This window comes from Capricornis sumatraensis, chromosome 9, assembly GCF_032405125.1.
Source record: "Capricornis sumatraensis isolate serow.1 chromosome 9, serow.2, whole genome shotgun sequence".
Lineage (NCBI taxonomy): Eukaryota > Metazoa > Chordata > Mammalia > Artiodactyla > Bovidae > Capricornis > Capricornis sumatraensis.
The window spans coordinates 14782082-14802580 of NC_091077.1; the positions used below are offsets into that span (position 1 = coordinate 14782082).

General features: G+C 49.6%; 1 pseudogene; it reads left to right on the top strand.

Annotated features, from left to right (window-relative positions):
• Window positions 1-20225, top strand: LOC138085536 (intercellular adhesion molecule 1-like; annotated as a pseudogene).
• The last annotated feature ends 274 nt before the right edge of the window (window positions 20226-20499 follow it).

Consider the following 20499-nt stretch of genomic DNA (forward strand, 5'->3'; position numbering starts at 1 on the left):
ATGGCTCCCGGCGCCGCCGGTGCCGCGCGGCTTGCGCTCCTGGCCCTGCTCTGGACTCTGCTGTCGGGTGAGTTAGGGGCGCGGGCTGCCGTCGAGTCAGCTTTGGAGACACGGGGTGCGTCCTGAAGCCGTGGGAGGACCAGCCCGCGACCGCCTGGGAATAAGGCGATTCGTTCTTAGGTCGCTGTTTCTGGGAAGTTGGGGTTAGAGGCACCGATTGAAAGTCAACAGCCGTGGGTTCCCATCCAGACCCTTCATGGCCCGACTGTGTGCTCTCGGACTGCGGGTTGCCTCTCCCGAGGATCTACAGGTTTTCCGCTGTAAAGTGAAGTTAACAGCGGCCACCTCTCAGCGGTTGTGTCCTGGCCCAGGAGGTGGTCTGACTGTGAGGAGGGCCACCCCAAGCTTAGGTAGACTGGGGTCCCCACCCCACCACCCCACCATGCACGTTCTGTTCCTCACCTGGTGCCCCCGGGGGAAGTCCTGGACTCTGCTCAGAAGGATTCCAGGGCTGGCTTGCCCAGGGAGCAGAGGTTGAGAAGTGGGATGCCCCAGCAGCCCTTCCCCACCTTCAGTCAGGAGGAAGGGGAGAAGGGGGACAGCTGGTCTCAGATGGCCATCACTGTCAGAAAGCAAGAGACTGAAAACTCCACATCAGCTCAACAAAGAGTTCTAACTGGGATTCCAATCTGAATTCTACCCCTTTCTAGCTGAGTAACCTCCCCTTTTGCAGGGGCTCTTGTCCATGGAATTGCCAGGCAAGCATACTGGAGCGGGTTGCCATTGCCTATTCCAGGGGATCTTCCTGACCCAGGGATCCGACCCACGTCTCCTGCTTTGGAAGGTGGATTCTTTACCATCTGAGCCACCAGGGAAGCCCCAGCCTCCCTTCAGGTCTCACCATTTCCCTCTGAAGTGGGAAGGCTCCCAGAACCACCCTTGGAGAACTCAGAGCTGCTGTTTCCACACACCTCCATCCTAGATGGTGTAGACCCAGAGCTGAAGGCAGAGATTGTTTTGAGGGGGGTCTGGGGGGATGCGTGGCAGTGTTAGGATGGGTGGGCTCACACAGATAGTTTTTCAGTTTGAAAGCACCATGGTCTGAGGGAGCTTATCAGAACAGACCCCCTCCTTCTTTCCTGCAGCCACTGGCTACCTGCCCTGTACTAGCGGGTGGTGGAGTGACTGTATTCGCCCACTTTACAGACAGGGAAAAGTGAGGGCCAGAGAGGGGAAACCACTTGTCCAAGGGAGTGGGGACCAGCCTGATTGGAGCTTCTTCACACTTGACTTCTTGGGAGGGAAATGGACACTGACTCCACGCGCCTCTTTCGCTAACATCCTCCATGGCCACTCAAGGTCCTCAGAATGAAGACCACATCCCTGGCATGGCTGAATACTGCTTACGTGACCCTCCTGACTTCATTTTCCCCCAACCTATCCCCTTACTCTGCTCCAGCCGCCCTGCCTCAGGACCTCGGCACTTGCTGTTCCTTTTCCTGGAGGTCATTTCCCTTTTCCCTGGAATGGCCCACCCTTGCCCTGCATCCTGATCTCTGCTCACACATTCCCCAGTCACCAAGGCACTGTCTGTTCTCTCATCCTGTTTCGTCTTTCCCAAAGCCCTTGTCAGCATCAGTTGTTAATTATGTTGTTTACTCATGAATTTTTCTGGCTCCCACACTGAAGGCAGAGTTTGGTCTTGTTCAATGCTGTGTCCCCAGCACAGGCTGGTTGCAGTAATATTGATGAGCCCCAGTTGTCAGGCCTGACCCCTCCCCCCGCTTTTGATTCCGGGGCCTGGAGGTGCCGGAACATCAATACATCCTTCAAAAGCCATCATACCCCAGGAGGCTCTCTGAGGGTGCACTGCAGAATCTCCTGTGACCAAAAGGCAATTTTGAGCCTAGAGACTGAATCAACCAAGAAGATAGTGGACCGCAGGAACAGCTGGAAGGTTTTTGAACTGAGTGATGTGCAAGAAGATGACACGCGCATCTCAATGTGTCACGGTGAAGTAACGATGGCTTCGATGGACCTCACCATACACTGTGAGTGGCTGGGTCCAGGGCCTGGACTAGGCAGACTGGGTGGGGGAGGTGGACAGGGGAGTCCCAGCAGGTTGGAAAGCCTTCGTAACTTGGTGAGTGGAGGCAGGGTCCCACTGACGGGCAGGAGGCTCCTCTTTGGAACGTCTGATGTCATCTGGACACCCTCCTTGAACTTCCTTGGGGTGCCCATCAAATATGGACAGGGATTCAGAATGTTCCAGAATGCTGTCTCTCTAGGCCTCTTTAATAAGGTGAGATGGTCCTAGATCTGACTCTTTAAAAAAAAACCACACTGCAGTGTGTTTCCTGGTAGTGTAGAGGCACTGATGTGGCCTGGATTCAGTACTCGGTCAGGGAACTGAGTCCTTACAAGCCTTGAGACCAAGAAATAGATAAATAAGTAAAAGATGTGAATTTAAATTAGCCCTGAGATTTTTTTTTTTCAAACATTGTCAACAATCCAAAAAACTGGTAACAACTGGTCTGGCAAGAGTATAGGGAAGCAGACAGTCTGTGGACATTGCTGACAGAGTGGGGGTCCCAAGAGTCACAACTTCTGGTGGGGAAGCAGACATCAGTCCCCAAAATGTCACATGTGTGGGTCCTTTGACATAGAATACCCACTTTTAGAAATTGGGCCTATAGGCGTTCCCACTCACGAGGGAACTGAAGCAGGTAGGGGGTTATTCACTGTGGCTTGATCTGGAAGGGAAATAGCTTGCAAGTCACTCAAATGTAGGGAATCCAGTGCTTAAGACTTCACCTTCCAGTGCAGGGGGTGTGGGTGTGATGTCTGGTCCAGAACTGGGATCCCACATGCCACACAGCCAAAAACCCAAAACATAAAACAGAGACAATATTGTAACATATTCAATAAAGAGCTTAAAAATGGTCCAAATTAAAAAAAAAAATCTTTTAAAAAACATAGGGGGCTGAGGAGAGAAACAATGGTTCCGTCCTCCCATGGAATAGTATGCAACTGTGTAAAAGAATGAGACAGAAAATTTGAGGTATTGTCAAGTTCAAAAGAAGTAAGGTCTGCCCAGAAGGACTGTCAAGGTACCACAGCGTTAGGGAGACATGGGGGCAGGGATAGAGAGGTTGTGTTTCTGCATTAAAGAGCTCTGGACAAAAACACAGCAAAAGCAGCTGGCTATGACAAGAGAAACCGGGGTGGGAGAGGGGGCTCCAGGAGAGGACAGGGGATGCATTTTCTCCACGTGCCTTTTATTTCCTTTGGATGTTTGAAGTGTGACAATGAGTTAGCATGACACAAGCAATAAATAGATACACGAAATTCAAACTAAGAGAAAATAAAAAAGGAAGAAAGGGGGATTTCCCTAGTGATCTAGTGGTTATGAACCTGCCTTGCAGTGGAAGGAACACAAGTTCAGTCCCTAGTGGGGGAACCAAGATAAGCCTGTGAGCAACTAAGTCCATGTGCTGGAGTGATCCTCATGTGGGGGAGGGAGGGGGAACTTATGGCTTCCTGATTGATTTTTACTTGACCCCCTTGGAAAGGTCTAATGATGCAATGAGGCCTGAGGGACATTCACCTTCACAGTGCCTGAGTAAAAGCAGCTTTGGGGCAAACAGTGGCTTTGTTTCTGGTTTCGGGAATGTTTGAACAGCTGCTGGCCAAGTGAGCAAAGTCCCCAAACGATCTCAGTGGCTTCTGAAAACCCCCCAGAAACCTCCTAGTAGGACCCTCTGCATCTCAGCCTGAGATTGAAAGCACCACTCTCCAGGTTTGAGTCCCGGTTCTGCTAAATTTCTCCCTCTTTGGGTGCCAGACTTTGCCTTAGTTTTCACCTCTGTGAAATGGATCACACGGTTGCACCCAGTAGCAAAGGATCACCTAGGAGAGATTGTAGCTTGGTCCTGCCCCACTGCCAGTATTTAGATGAAGAAGCATCTCTGGGTGGCTGAAATTTCTCTAGAAAGAGTTGTAATTTTTGCAGGAGAGGCCCCTAAATGGATTTGAAGCACGCACAGGAGTTGGTAAAGACAAGCATGCTAGATAGAGGGAACAGGGCTCCCCTGGTGGTTCAGTGGTAAAGAATCTGCCTGTCAGTGCAGGAGACACAAATTCAATCCCTGATCCGAGAACATCCCACGTGGCGCAGAGCAACTAAGCCCATGGGCCACAACACTGAAGCCTGCCAGCCTTAGAGCCCAGAATCCCCGTCAGACCAGCCTGCGCACCACAACTAGCGAGTACCCCCATTACCTCAATAACAGAAAAGCTCACACGGCAGGAAGACTCAGCAGAGCCAAAAATAAAAGAATAACTTTTTTTAAGGGTAGACAGAAGGAACAGCCTGGTCAAAAGTTTGGAGTGGGGAAACAAACTGACATGTGATTGGGGAGGTTAGAGGGACTGAATATCAATGGATTAGTGTCATTGGAGCTGAGTTTGGCAGGACTTCGAATGCCAGACTGAGAAACTGAGACCTTCTCCTTCCGGTGATAGGGAGCCATGGAGAGTGTGTGAGCAGGCAGACATCTAGAGCAGAGGGCTGACCTTTCAGGAAGCCAGGGAGCAGCTAGCCGTGGACCCAATCCAAGTCACACATGTCGTGGGCAGTGGTGTGTACAAGAAGGGAATAGCAGGGACTTCCCTGGTGGCCCAGTGGCTAAGACTCTGTACTCCCAGGGGACCAGATTCCATCCCTGATCAGGGAACTAGACCCCACATGCTACAATTAAAGATCCTGTGTGTGCAGTGAAGACCCGGCACAGCCATATAAATAAAAAAAATTTTTTTGAAAGAATGTAGTTCTCACCTTGGAGAAGGAAATGGCAACCCACTCAAGAATTCTTGCCCAGAAAATCCCATGGACAGAGGAGCCTGGTGGGTTACGTCCTTGGGGTCGTAAAGAATCAGATACAACTAAGCACACACACATTCCTCACCTTAAAAAGTAACCTCATTCCAGTTTACAGTCATCCTCTTAACTTCTGAAGTAGAATATAGTCCAAATAAAACCATTATGAGTCCTCCCTGGTGGTACAGCAGTTAAGAATCTGCCTTCCAACGCAGAAGTTTCCGTCCCTGGCTGGGAAACTATGATCCCACATGCCAAAGGGCAGCTAAGTCCAAGCACCACATATACTGACGCTGAGCAGTCTGGATCCCGCCCACCATAACTAGAGAGAAGCACGGTTTGCTGCAGGGAAGAGCCTTCTTGCTTCAAGGAAAGATCTGGCACGCTGCAATGAGATCCTGCACACATAAGGTAATAAATATTTTAAAAGTAAATTAATAATAATAACAAGAGCCCTACTCTCTTTAGACCCAGTTTATAGCTTAGAAAACTCAGGCTTCCTTTCCTTAACCCTGAGGGCAGGGATTATTCGGATGGCAAAGTCACGCCCCCACTGGCCAAAGCAAGGAAGCAGAGAAGCTAGGAATCAACTCCAGCCTCCTGACATTTTAAGATCACTGATCTTTTTTTTTTTTTTTTGATGCTGGCAACCTGGGGAGAAGGTGAACTCAGGTCCGAAAACCAACTCGAAGCAATGCTGCTATTTAAGTGACACTTCAGGGCCTCTGGGCTTCCCTGGTGGCTCAGAGGTTAAAGCGTCTGCCCGCAATGCGGGAGACCTGGGTTCGATCCCTGGGTCAGGAAGATCCCCTGGAGAAGGAAATGGCAACCCACTCCAGTATTCTTGCCTGGAGAATCCCATGGACGGAGGAGCCTGGTGGGCTACAGTCCATGGGGTCGCAAAGAGTCGGACATGACTGAGCGACTTCACTTCAGGGCCTCTTGAGAGGGGACTAGAAGCGGAAGCCTCACGACCCCTCCCAGGGGAGTCTGGGGAGTGTCTCAGTGCTCAGCCACTCCTGGCAATTTCCACTGGCAGGAAGATCCAGGCTGGGAATTCTATTACCTCATGCAGAATGGAGACCCCAGCCTGTGGGTACCCCACCCACAGACGGTGCCTTCAGGGGATACTCAGGGCTTTGTTTTGAGTGTCTGTTCTGATATGTTTGACATTTCAGGGGATCACACAGTTCATTCAGGAACCCTTAAAAGGAAACTCCTGAAAAGCCTCGAATCAGTGTGGGTGGCTCTATTTCATTCTTTCTACAAATACAGAACACCTCCTTCATGCCAACCGTACGACTGAGGACAAAACAGTCAAACATCCCTGCCCTCCTGGGCTGACATTCCGTGGCAGGAAGAGTAGAGAAACCAATGAACTCAGTCGATGATCTTGTATGTCAGAGGTGAGAGTTGCCATGGAGAAAAATAAGGCCGCAAAGAGAAGGAAGAATTTCTCTTTTTATTTTACAGCAAAGTCTAGAGACTGGGCAGTTTAAGCGTAATGTATTGCTGAGACTCCTGGTAATAGACTTTGAAGGTCCTTTCCATTTGTCAGTCTCAGATGCTGCTGTGAATAAAGAATTGTTTTGCCTCCTTCACAACCACTTGGGGACGTCTCACCAGGTTATCCTGAAGCTCTTAACATTCCGATCTGGCTTAGGTGGTTTGGGGAGTATTCTGGGGAGAAAATGGTGAGGTTCCTGGAACAGGTGTGTCCAGGGCCCCAACACACCCGCTGTGGGCAGGCAGCCAGCCTGTTCTGTTCACACAACACCTCTTTCCCCTGCAGGTTTCCTGGAGCGCATGGAGCTGGCTCCCCTGCCCCTCTGGCAGCCTGTAGGTGAAGAACTCAACCTGAGCTGCCAGGTGTCTGGTGGGGGCCCCCGGCACCACCTCTCCATGGTGCTGCTCCGAGGGGAGGAAGAGCTGGACCGGCAGCCCATGGGAAAGGAGGAGCCCGCCGAGGTCACGTTCATGGTGCAGCCGAGAAGAGAGGACCATGGCACCAGTTTCTCTTGCCGCTGGGAACTGGACCTGCGGTCACAAGGGCTGGAACTCTTCCAGAACACCTCAGCCCCCAGGAAGCTCCAGACCTAAGGTGAGGCACTGGGGAGCCAGCAGAGAAGATGGACTGAGGGGGATTTCTTGCTTGGGATGCGGGGTCCCTGAGAAGGAGAGGCCCCTGGCCATAGGGCTGCTGAGAAAGTGGCAACCTTGATTACAAAGGCTTCTGGGAAGAGCATCTTCTTGGCCACTGAGGTGGAACGTTCTGGGCTGAGTGCCTGCACTGAAGGATGATCTGAGAAGGCTGCGACCCAGGGCAAGTGGTATGTGTGTCCTGAGACAAGAGTGACCCAGCCAGTTTCCCTGGAAGAGGGGGTTCCAGGCTGGGGGGATGGAAATGGCCCGGGAGAAGGCTTCAGGATGTCTGTCTGCCCCCTGTTTACACCGGCTCTGTCTCGCCAGTCCTGCCATCGACCGACCCGCACCTTGAGGCCCCCCCGATTGTGGAAGTAGGCTCACGGTGGCCGGTGAAGTGCACGCTGGATGGACTGTTCCCAGCCTGGGACGCTGAGGTCTGTGTGCAGCTGGGGGACAAGAGGCTGGAAACCATCATCACGTACCATGAGTACTCTGTCTTGGCTGAGGCCTGGATCGAGGGAAACGAGGAGGAAGAGGGCACCCATTCCGTGAAGTGTCCAGTGAGTCTGGGGAATGAGATCCGAAAGACGCTAGAGAGCGTGATCATCAACAGTAAGTAGAAACCCAAGAGAGCCTTAAGAGGAGGCTCGGGATAACGCTGGGGCGGGGTTAAATGGCACCCCACTCCAGTACTCTTGCCTGGAGAATCCCATAGGTGGAGGAGCCTGGTGGGCTGCAGTCCCTGGGGTCGCACAGGGTCGGACACGACTGAGCGACTTCCCTTTCACTTTTCACTTTCATGCATTGGAGAGGGAAATGGCAACCCACTCCGGTGTTCTTGCCTGGAGAATCCCAGGGACGGGGGAGCCTGGTGGGCTGCCGTCTATGGGGTTGCACAGAGTCCCCCAACTAGACCAGTGGGTTTGCCTGGCAAACTGGACGTGGCAGGAAGGCTCGGAGTAGACCCTGAAGTGTGAGGCCTGGGGGAAACTAATCCCCAAGCTGAACTGTAGCCGGAAAGGGGACTGGGCTTCGCTGCCCATCCGGGACCTGAGGCCCGTCAAGCGGGAGGTGGTGGGCACCTACCTGTGTCCGGCCTCCAGCGCTCGTGGTGAAGTCACTCGTGAAATGGTCGTGAACATGCTCTGTGAGTGCTGGAGTTTGGGGCCAGGAAGGGACTCAGAGCTTCCACTGCAGGGGCAAGGGGTTCAATCCCTGGTTGGGGTGCTGAGATCTGACATGCTGTGTGGTCAGGCAAAAAAAAAATTTTTTTTTAAGCCAGGCTGCTTGCCCTGCAGTTTCCTATAGTTTGATATTGGCTGATGGCATCCCCTTATGTCACTTAACGTGTTCCTTTGTCACCAGTCAAATTCAAGAAATGAAAGCCATTAATTCGTTCTAGGTGGTGCTGGAGACACTCACCAGGAGGACAGGATTCTGCATTTCTCTTTCCGTTTCTGAGGACTACAACTGATCAAGAGGTTCACATGCCATCCACCTGATCCTACCTTTGTAAGCTCTCTGACTGTTCCCTAATGATTTGATCCCCCAGGGACAGTTGCTAGGACCTGTCATTTCATTAGCCATCTTCGAAGGGTTTCTAATCCATCTCTCCATCCTCACACCGTCTACATCTTTCTCATGCATCTACGAAGCAAACGTCCTTCCTCAAATTCAGACATCCGACATTTACTGCCTTTCTCTAAGCAGTCCTGTCCGAGAATAGTTAAATCCGTCATGAAAGGCAAATGGAGATGGGTAGGTATGACTCATTGTCAGCAGCATTTGCGATGTTAGTTTTAAGAGTGCATATTCTAAAGTGAAAAGCAAAAACAGACAGATCTGAATCTCGACTCCAACACTTGACACTCCAAGTAGACTCACAAATCGCCTGACAAGTCTCCGCTGGTTTCGTCGTCTGTAGAATGGTGTGTTCATAATCCCAACCTCGAATGCAAAATGGCCGTGCCACTTTGGAAAACAGTTTAGCAGTTTCTCAGAAAGACAAACCTAAACTTACAATGCGGCCTAGAAATTTGACTCCAGGTATCTACCCGAGAGAAATGAACAGGTATGTCCACACAGAGACTTGTCCATGGATACGTACAGCAGCATTTTTCATAATAGACCTAAAGTGAAAACTACTCAGATGTCCATCAGCTGATGAATGGATCAACACAATCTGGTTCATCCATACGATGGAGTATGACTCAGCAAGAAAAAGGAACAAAATGCTGACACATACTCACACGATGGAACTCAATTATGCTTCGTGAAAGAAGTCAGACACAAAATAATGTAAGTTGCATGACCCTTTCTATAAAAGGTCCATAAGAGACAGATCTATAAAGAGAGAAAGCAGATTGGTGACTGCCTAGGGTTGAAGGGCAGGAATGAGGATTAATTGGAACCAGGCATTGAGGGTTCTTGGAATGATGTAAATGTTTCAAAAGTGGGTAGTGATGACAATCGCCTACTTGGCAAGTTTACTAAGAAAACACTGATTTCTGTTCTTAAAATGGGTAAAAATTTTGTGGCCTCTAAATTTTGCTTCCGTAAGCTTATTTAAAAGAGAATTCAGACCTCTACGTCCATATTGAACACTCTATTTTGTTTCTACCCTCGGAGATCTTACATGGTAGTAAGAGAGACAAGCCATAAAAGCACGTATATGGTACCATGTTAGGAAGTAATTTCCATTCTTGAAAACAGTGTGGAGGTTCTTCATGGGATTAAATGTAAAACTACCATATGATCCAGCAATCCCACTCCTGGGTATATATCCAAAGGAAATGAAATCACTCTCTTGAAGAAATATCTGCACCCCCATGTTCTTTGCAACATTACTCATAGCAGCCAAGATACGGAAAAAAACCTCAGCATTTGTCAATGGATGGTTGAATAGAGCAGAAGTGCTACAGGGCCTTCCCTGGTAGTTCCATGGTTGGGAGTCCGTGCTTCCACTGCAAGGGGCACGGGTTTGATCCCTGGTCGGGGAAGTAAGATGCCACGTGCCACTCAGTGTGGCCAAAAAGAAGAAAGGGATCATCAGACACATATACACGGGAAATATTATTCAACCATCAAGAAGGAAATCCTGCCATTTGCCGCAACATGGATGAGCCCGGAGGACATCATGCTAACATAAGCCAAACACAGAAGCATAAATACCATATGATTTCATTTACATGTGAAATTTAAAAAAATCAAACGCACAGAAGCAGAGAGTAGAAGGGTGGTTGCCTGGGGCTGGGGGCAAATTTGATTGAAGGATTTAAGCTTTCAGTTGTTAGATGAGTAAGTTTTGAGGATTCAATGTACAGCATGGTGATTATAGCTAATAATACTGCACTGTGTAGTTGGACGGCAGTATTCTCACTATACATACAAAAAATGCTAGCTAAGGGCATCCCTGGTGGTCCAGTGGCTGAAAGTCTGGGTTTCCATTGCAGGGGGTGCAGGTTCGGTTGCTGGTTGAAGAACTAAGATCCCTCAGGCTGTGTGGTATGGCCAAAAGAATGAAAGGGAGAACCAAGTGAGGTGATGAATGCATCAGCTTGATGGTGGTAGTCATTTTACAGTGGGTATGTATATATCAAATCATTGTGTTGTACACCTTAAATATATGCAGTTTTTATTTGATAATTACATCTTAATAGAGCTGGGGAAAATGCTTTTTAAACTTTTAAGTGGAGAGGTTGTGAAATACAGCTCCCTGGGCCCTACCAGGACCTGCAGAATTTGCCTTCAGGGCCCAGGACTCTGCGTTTTCACCCTGGACCCCTCCTGATGCGCCCCATCCATGACTAACTGTTTTCAAAAGGCTGATTGGGGGCTGCTTTTAGGCTCTGAGATGTTGCCCAGAGGAAATATGGCCAGGACAAGACTATTGCTTTGGCACTTTCTTGGGGCTTAATTGGTCCTTCTCTTCCCAGGTGATTCCACAGCCCCAGGGGACTTCTGGCAATGTCTGAGACATTTTTGTTGTTCCCCCTGGGGTGGGGGTGCTGCTGGCATCTAGTATCTAGATAGAGGTCAAGGATGTCCCTAATCCCCCAAGTTATGCTTTTTCTTTAATAGCCACAACACAGAGTACAAAATAATGTGGTAGTTTCTTTACAGTCAGCCAAAACTGCCACCCGGTGTGTGGGCCCGGCCATGTGAACACAGTGACCCATTGACTGAACAGCTCCTCCCTGAAAACATCTCTGGGACGCCTCTCAGGACTGGCTTACAGAGCTCACAACACACTCTTCAAAAGTCCTCCACGGACATAAATTGTGATCCTTAAAGCATCATATTTGACCGAGAGAAAAAGAAAAATCTGACAGTCCAGTGGTTTGAATTCCATGTTTCCAGTGCTAAGGGTTCAGGTTTGATCCCTGGTTGGAGAACTAAGATATCACATACCTGCTTGCATAGCTGAGTTACTTTGCTGTGTGTCTGAAACTGACACATCATTGTAAATCGACTATATTTCCATTAGAAATAACAATACATTTTTTTACTTAAAAAAAAAAAACAAAGGAAAAAAGCAATTTGGAACAAGTAGTAGGAAAGGATACAGAGGCTGAGCGGGAAATGCTGAGCTAAACCCAAATCATTACCAGCCTCTCTCTCTGCCTCATCAGTCCCACAGGGAACCAAGGCCCCAAAAAGACAATTCTATTGCTCTGACAGCTCCCAGCCTAGTCATAGAGATGCTTAATAGGGTTCAGCGCGGCTGAAAACAGGGAACAGGGTGAAGAAAGAGGTCAGAAGTAGCTGCTCCACACTGCGATTCCTCGGCCAGATCAAGGATGAAAAAGGCATCAGAAAAAGTGATCCCTGACTTTCCTGGTGGTCCAGTGGTTAAGAATCTGCCTGCCAGTGCCGGGGACATGGGTTCAATCCCTCATCTGGGACGGTTCCACATGTGGCTGAGAAACAGCCCTCGCACCACAACTACGGAGCCTGCACTGTAGAGCCGGAGCTCCACAGCAAGCGTAGCCACACAGAAGGAAGCCTGTGAGCCACAGCTAGAGAAAACCCACGAACAGGAATGAAGACCCAAGCAGTCAAAAATAAATAAATAAATACTTTTAAAAAGGATTCCGTGTCAGGATGTGCTGATGATCAGGGCATAATGCGTGAATTCATTTCCTAGGCTGCCTTAGCAAAGTAGCACAGACAAGGGCTTCAACAATAGAACTGGGATTTCCCTCCTAGTCCAGTGGTTAAGACCGATTGCTTCTACTGCAGGGGGCATGGGTTGGATCCCTGGTGGGGTAAGTTCCACCTGCCACACGGTAAAGCCAGAAAGAAGAAGAAGAAGAAACTAATAAAATAAATGTAGTAACCTGATTTTTTAAAAAAACAAACAAATAATAGAACTGTACCATCTTACAGTTCTGGAAGTCAGAAGTCCACGATCAAGATGTCAGCAGGAGGCATCCCTGACGGTCCAGTGGTTCAGAATCTGCCTGCCAATGCAGCGGACACAGGTTCTATCCCTCAGGGGACACAGATTCAATCCCTCCTGTGGGAAGTTTCCACATGCCATGGAGGGGCTAGGCCTGTGTGCCCCAGTTAAACCTGCCCACCTAGATCCTGTGCCCTGCAACAAGAGAAGCCACCGCAGTGAGAAACCCACGCACCGCAACTAGAGAGTAGCCGTTGACCCCTGAAACTAGAGAAAGCCTCCGCAAAGCAAGGAAGACCCAGCTCAGTAAATAAACAGACATTATTAAGAAAAAAAGATGTCATCAGGGTTGGAGCGTCCCTGGCGTCCAGTGGTTAAGACTCTGTTGCTTCCATTTGCTGGAGACATGGGTTCAAGGCCTGGAAAAGGAACTAAGATCCTTGCATGCCTGGTAGCCCAGCCAAGAAAAAATTACGTATCAACAGGGCTGATGCCTGTTGAGGCTGTGAGGCAGGCTCTGTCGATTCCCTGTCCTCTATCTTCAGGTGGTTCGTTGGTGTCCTTTGCACTTCTTTGCATATCCAATGGGCTTCACTAGTGGCTCAGACAGTAAAGAATCCACCTTCAATGCAGGAGACCTGGATTCCATCCTTGGGTTGTGAAGATCCCCTGGAGAAGAGAATGGCTACCCACTCCAGTATTCTTGGCTGGAGAATTCCATGGACATAGGAGACTGGCAGGCTACAGTCCATGGGGTCGCAGAGTCAGACATGACCGAGCGACGAACACTCTGCGCTTCTTCATTTGATTGATCACCATGATCTCTGTCCTCATCTTCAAATGGCGTAGTCCCTGTGTGTGTGTTCAAATTTCCCCTTTTTATAAGAGTACCAGTCATGTTCAGTTAGGGCCCATCCAAATGATCTTTCCTGAACTTGAGGATCTGAAAAAACCCTGTTTCTAAATAAGATCACAGTCTGGGGCTCAGCACATTCCCCGCTCTGCCTGGGCAGAGAAGTAGTTGAACCTGTGACAGGATGGAGCAAGACTGGCCATGAGGACTGTGGAAGCAGGCACATGTGGCTTCACCACATGTCCTCTTCACTGTTGCCTATTTTGAAATTCTCTGCAATTAAAATATTTTTTTTAAAAAGAGAGAGAGAGATGGGTGAAGAGATTTCTTCAGGGGAGCTGTTGCTGCGTGCAAATCCTTATCACACTGGCATTTCCCTGGTGGTCCCGTGGTTGGGAGTCCATACTTTCACTGCTCCTTGGGATTCAATCCCTCCTCAAGGCACTAAGATCCCACATGCCCTGCAGTGAAGCCAAAAAAAAAAAAAAAAACCCTATCATACACTTTTAGGACATAGGTTAACCCAGAGCCCAGAGAGAAAGAAGACTTCATAGCATTTGAAATATATCCTAAAGACAGAACACCCAAGACTGAGGCTGACTTTGGCTTAAGAAAGCTCAAGTGAGGTAATGGGGCTGCGATCTGGTATCCTGGAGATGCAGAGGGCAAGAGGAAGGGGGCTGTGATGTAGAGTGAAGGTGTCTCCTTATTGGTGGTCAGCATGGAAGCCCACTGGGCTTCCCTGGTGGCTCAGATGGTCAAGAGTCCGCCTGCATGCAGAAGACCTGGGGTGCATCCCTGGGTCGGGAAGATCCCCTGGAGAAGGGAATGGATACCCACTCCAGTATTCTTGCCTGGAGAATCCCATGGCCAGAGGAGCCTGGTGGGCTTCAGTCCATGGGGTTGCAAAGAGTCGGACATGACTGAGTGGCACACACACACACAGAAGCCTAATAAGAGACGTGAGAGGATAGGAGGACCCCAAGGGCTGAGAAAAGAGCCACAGCCCCACCAAAGATACCTCCATCTCAGATTTCCTTGGTGATCAATCAGGTGGCTAAGACTCTGCTCTCTCAAGGTAGGGAGTGTGGGTTTGAAACCTGGTCAGGGAACTAGATCACACATGCTGCAACTAAGACCCGGTAACGTGTGCATACTGTTGTGTCCAACTCTTTGTGACCCCATGGACTGTACCCCCACCAGGCTCCCCTGTCCATGGGATTCAGCAGGCAAACTATGCTGGACTGGGTTGCTGTACCCTCCTCCAGGGAATCTTCCCAACCCAGGGATCAAACCCCAGGCTCTGATGTCTCCTGCATTGACAGGAGAGTTCTTTACCACTAGCGTCACCTGAGAAGACCCAGTGCAGTCAAATAATAGTAATAATACATTTAAGAAAAAAGATGCTTCCATCTCAGGACTTCCCTGGTGATCCAGTGGGTAAGACTCTGTGCTTCCACTGCAGGGGGTGCAGGTTCCATGGCTCAGGATGGGGCCACAGGAAAAAAAAAAAGAAAACGAAAAAGAAAAGATGGCTCCATCTAGTAACGACGTACCCGGGAAAGAAGAAACCTCACAAAGCTGCTCAGAACACGAGCACACTGCTGGGGAACCTAAGGAAGGGGAAGCCGCCAGCCCAGGAGGAACTGCCCTGCGATGCCTCCTTACACCTCGGTAGGAGAGCCCCAAAGGCTGGTGAGAGGAGGCGAGGGGGACAGACAGAGGGTCAAGACCTGGGGTCCAGGCCCTTCTGCTCAAGCAGGGCCTCCAGCCGGGAGAAGCCTGACCTGGGCTCCCATCCAACACCAAGTTCAGAGATTTGAACGTCAGGCTAATGTGGACCTGAGTTCCAGGCAGGATTCGCAGCCAGTGGCATGGCAGAGTCCAGCACAGAATAAACTTTCAGTTTTTCCAGGAGTCATGTATGGATGTGAGAGTTGTACCATAAAGAAAGCTGAGGGCCGAAGAATTGCTGCTTTTGAACTGTGGTGTTGGAGAAGACTCTTGAGAGTCCCTTGGACTGCAAGGAGATCCAACCAGTCCATCCTAAAGGAAATCAGTCCTGAATATTCATTGGAAGGACTGATGCTGAAGCTGAAACTCCAATACTTTGGGCACATGATGCAAAGAGCTGACTCATTTGAAAAGACCCTGATGTTGGGAAAGATTGAAGGCAGGAGGAGAAGGGGACGACAGAGGCTAAGATGGTTGGATGGCATCACTGACTCGATAGACATAAGTTTGAGTAAGCTCCAGAAGTTGGTAATGGACAGGGAAGCCTGGCGTGCTGCAGTCCATGGGGTCACAAAGAGTTGGACACGACTGAACAGCTGAACTGAATTGAACTGAACTGAGTGGATGGAGGAGCTGAGTTCTGTTTCGATCAACATCCACATACCACGCAGCTTTGCTTTCCACTTTAGGGCTGTTATGAGGAACCATGATTCGAGAGTGAACTCATCTGTGGGGAAAAAGGAGGAAGTCTGTGGTCCTGACTGGGAAGTTTGAGGTGGGATTCTCAGAGCTCAGTCGTAAGGAAACAGACAACTTGCAACTACTGCTCTCTGTTTTCCCTGTGCAGGAACGGTCTTTTGAATTTTATTTATCTATTTATTGACTTATTCATTCTCTTGGCTGTGCCGGGTCTTTGTTGGGGCGAGTGGGCTTCTCTTATTGTGGAGCATGGGCTCTAAAGCTCACAAGCTCAGTAGTTTTGAGGGCTTAGTTGCCCTGAGGCATGTGGGATGTTAGTTCCCTGAGTGAAGATTGAACCTGTGTCCCCTGCAGTGGAAGGCAGATTCTTAACCACTGTACCACTAGGGAAGTCCCATGAATGGTCTTTTTTGTTTTAGTTTTTCTTTCTTTGGTTGTTTTGTTTTGGCTGCGAGGGTCTTTGGTGCTTGCAGGCTTTCTCTGGTTGCAGCGAGGTGGGAGGGGACACTTCTGTAGCTGTGGCGCAGGGGCTTCTCACTGTAGTGGCTTCTCTTGTTGCAGAGCAGGGGTTCTAGAGTGTGGGCTCAGCATTTGTGCTGCACCAGCTAGGTGCCCCGAGGCATGTGGAGTCTTCCTGGACCAGGGATTGAACCTGTGTCCCTTGCATTGGAAGGTGGATTCTTAACCGCTGGACCACCACAGCAGTCCCTAATGGTCTTATGGAAATCTCACTCCCACCCTTTGCAGGATGCACTACCATCCCTTTCTGCAGCTGAGGCCATCAAGGTATCACCAGGGGAAGTGGCCTGTCAAGGTCACAGCTGGTGGCTGTGCCCTTTGGCCCCATCCTCTCAGCAATTGCTGGTCCCTGAACATCCAAGCTGTACATCACAGCTCTGTTTTGGGCTCATCCACTGGACATACCAGAAGTACTGAGGAACCACAGTGAGATACCGCTTCCCCCTCTGGGGGCTCTGACAGTAAAGAATCTGCCTGCAATGCAGGAGACCTGGGTTCACTGCCTGCATTAGGAAGATCCCCTAGGGACGGGAATGGCTACCCATATTCTTGCCTGGAGAATTCCGTGGACTGAGGAGCCTGGTGGGCTACAGTACATTGGGTCACACAGTAGGACACGACTGGGCCACTAATACACAGCCATTACGATGACAATCACCATAATAATTAAACAAATTACTAAAGTCATTCCATGAATGAAAAACAAAACTTGATTTGGCCTTACAATGGAATGTTACTCAGACTAGGGCCTGAACAGTATGGAGGTTCCTCAGAAAATTAAAAATAGAACTACCCAAAACATTATAAGTCAACTCTATTTCAATAAATATATAGAACTAATGTATGCTCCAGGCATTCCTCTCCTGGGTGTTTATCTGAAGGAAACAAAGCTGTTCTTTTGAAAAGATAGCTGAGAATTCCCTGGTGACCCAGTGTTTGGGACTTGGCACCTTCATTGTGGGGGCCGGGTTCAATCCCAGGTCGGGAAAGTAAGAGCTCACAAACATGCAGCTTAAAAAAAAAAAAAAAAAAGGAAAGAAAGAAAGAGGACTTCCCTGGTGGTCCAGTGGTTAAGAATCCACTGTCCAATGAAGGGGTTTCGGGTTTGATCCCTGATCAGGGAACTTGCCACCGGGCAATTAAGCCTGAGTGTGACAGCTGGTAAGCCTGCTCGGTAAAACGAAGAGCCTGGGAGCCAAAAAAGTAAAAAGATGTCTGGACCTTGTGTTCCTAGCCTTGTTACAACCTGGGGGATGAAATCCTCTAGCACCTTCCATAAAAGCAGTGGGGAAGGAACCCTGGGTTGGAAGAGCAGCATGTACAGAATGCTGAGAATAAGTGAAGTTCATTCATTCAACCAGTACTATTGACCGTCTGCCTCTAATGATTGGACATTGATTCAGGTGCTGAGGCTGAGAGATTCCCTGGCCTTCTGGCACTCACGCAAATGGAGGTGATATAATCAAGTCAGTCGAAAGAATTTCAACCAGTGAATGAGTTTCAGTAATGAAACCATTAGAGCAAGTGACAGGGAATGATTAGGCTGTGGCCCAGGATGGAAGGGGCCAGAAGAGCATTGGGAAAAGTTTTTTTTAAAAAAAAACAAATAAACTTCCCTGATTCTGGGAAAGATTGAAGGCAGAAAGAGAAGGGGAGGACAGAGGATGAGATGGTTGGATGGCATCACCAACTTGATGGACATGAGTTTGAGCAAGCTCTGGGAGTTGGTGAGGGACAGGGAAGCCTGGTGTGCTGTAGTCCATGAGATCGCAAAGAGTTGGATACAACTCAGCGACTGAACTGAACTGAACTGAATGTGTTTATTTATTTACCTATGGTTGCGCTGGGTCCTCGTTACTGCTTGGACATCTTTCTAGCTGGGGAGAGCCGGCTTCTCATTGCAGTGGCTCCTCTTGTTGTGCAGCACAGGCTGTAGGTGTGAAGGCTTCAGCAGCTGCAGCACTGGGCTCAGGAGTTGTGGGGCATGGGCTTAAATGCTTCGAGGCATGAGGGATCTTCCTGGACCAGGAAAAGAACCATTGTCCCCTACATTGACAGGCAGATTCTCATCCACTGTACCACCAGGGATGTCCTCAGGAAAGCTTGTAAGTGGAGGCTGAGACACCAAGAAAGGGCTGGCTCCATCAGGGATGAGAGGAAGGGAATTCCAGTTCAAGGTGGTCACACCTGAGCTCAGGATGAGTTCCGAGCAGGCACCCCTGGAGTGGGGTTTGGGTACTTCTGCCCTGGTGCACAGCCTCTGGTCTGCACTGGAGCCATTCCTTCCTTCCTCAGACTGCTTGGTACCCTGGAGGAAGCCCTGCCCTTCCTGGTGGCTATGGAAAGGGGATGGGGGAGCATCTGCTTCCCTTTCTTTCAAGAAAGCACAAAGGTTTGCGGATGGAGAGTGCAAGTTTCTTCTGCCAAACTGTCCCTCATTATCATCGCATCCTCATCTCAGGAAATGGCCCTCCACCCTCACAGGATATCAGAGCAGGACCAAGGAGCTGACCTTGACTCTGCCCGCTCCCAAGTCCCAAAAGTGCAATGTGCCCTGCTGCCAAAATGAATGCCCAATTGGACCATGTCTCTAGTCTCCATGGCCCGCTCCAGGCTCCATCATTACTCCCGGTTTCCTGAATCCACCCTGTCCTCCACCAAACCTCCCTGCCACACACTGTAGCTCCTGCTGTCTCAGGAGGGTGCCTATAAATGCCCGAGTCAGGGGTGTCTCCCCTCTGCTCAGAACCCTCCACGGCTCCCACTTCACTCAGAGGAAAAGCCAAAGTTCTCCCCAGCCCATGTTCTACCCATTCCCTCCCTCCCTGCCTCTCCCCTAATTCCCTCCCTCCCTCGCTGCACTCCAGCAACAGCAGCCTCCTGGCTTTTCCTTAAGTCAGTTCCTACCTCAAGGCCTTTGCACATCCAGTGCACTTTGCCTGGTACATTCCTTCCCTGATATAATCAGGACTCACTCCGCACCTCCCTCTATTCCTGGCTCAATATCACCTTCTCAGTCTTTCCCAGGATGCTCTATTTAGAGTTTTCTGAACCCTCACATTTCCTATTCCCTTCCCTGCTTTATTTTTTTTCTTAGCACCAAGCACAAGCTACGTCTCCATGTTTTATTTTTTAAACATTTATGCATTTATTTATCTGTGTTGAGTCTTAGTTATTGCTTGGGTGATTCTCCGTCTTCTACTTCCACTTGGGGAATCTTTAGTTGAGGCATGTGAACTCTTAGTGATGTCACGTGGGATCTAGTTCCCTGACTGGGGATGGAACCTGGGCTGGGGCCTTTGGACAGTGGAATCTTAGCCAGTGGGCCACCAGGGAAGTCCCTATATGTATTTTATTTTTGTTTCTGTTGCTCCTACTTTTAATAACAATCTCCGCATGATGGCAGGAATTTTGGTCTCTTCTGCTCATTACTGTGCCCCCAACACGTGGAATGATGCCTGGCGCACAGTAGGTTCTTTAAATTTCCTTTTTCTTTTTGGCTGTGCTGGGTCTTCCCTGCTGTGTGGGCTTTTCTCTAGTAGTGGAGAATGAGGGCTACCGTCTAGTGGTACTTCCCTGGCTCTCCTTGAAGGGGCGTTTCTCCTCGTGGAGCACAGGCTCTAAGGCACTTGGGCTTCTGTAGCTGTAGGACGGGACTCAGTTGTGTCTCCCAGGCTCTAGAACACAGGCTCAGTAGTTGTGGCGCATGGGGTTAGTTGCTCCGAGGCATGTGGGATCTTCTCAAATCAGAGACCTAACCCGTGTCCCCTCCATTGGCAGGTTGGATTTCTTATCACTGTGCAACCCGGGAGTCCACACTCTAGGCTGTCAACACTGTTTAAGCCACTGTGGAGCTAGAGAAGGAAGAACCACGGTTTACGGTTTTTAAACATTGGAAGGACTGATGCTAAAGCTGAAACTCCAATACTTTGGCCACCTGATGCAAAGAGTTGACTCACTGGAAAAGACCCTGATGCTGGGAGGGATTGAGGGCAGGAGGAGAAGGGGACGACAGAGGATGAGATGGCTGGATGGCATCACCGACTCGATGGACATGAGTTTGAGTGAACTCCGGGAGTTGGTGACGGACAGGGAGGCCTTGCGTGCTGCGATTCGTAGAGTCGGACACGACTGAGCGACTGAACTGAACTGAACTGAACTGAACCCTCTGTAAAACTTGGGCCGCGCGGGGGAGCTCTCCGCTCGCACACTTGGGGCTGGGGCCAAAATAAACAATGATCTGAACTTGCTAAAAACCCGCCGGAAAGT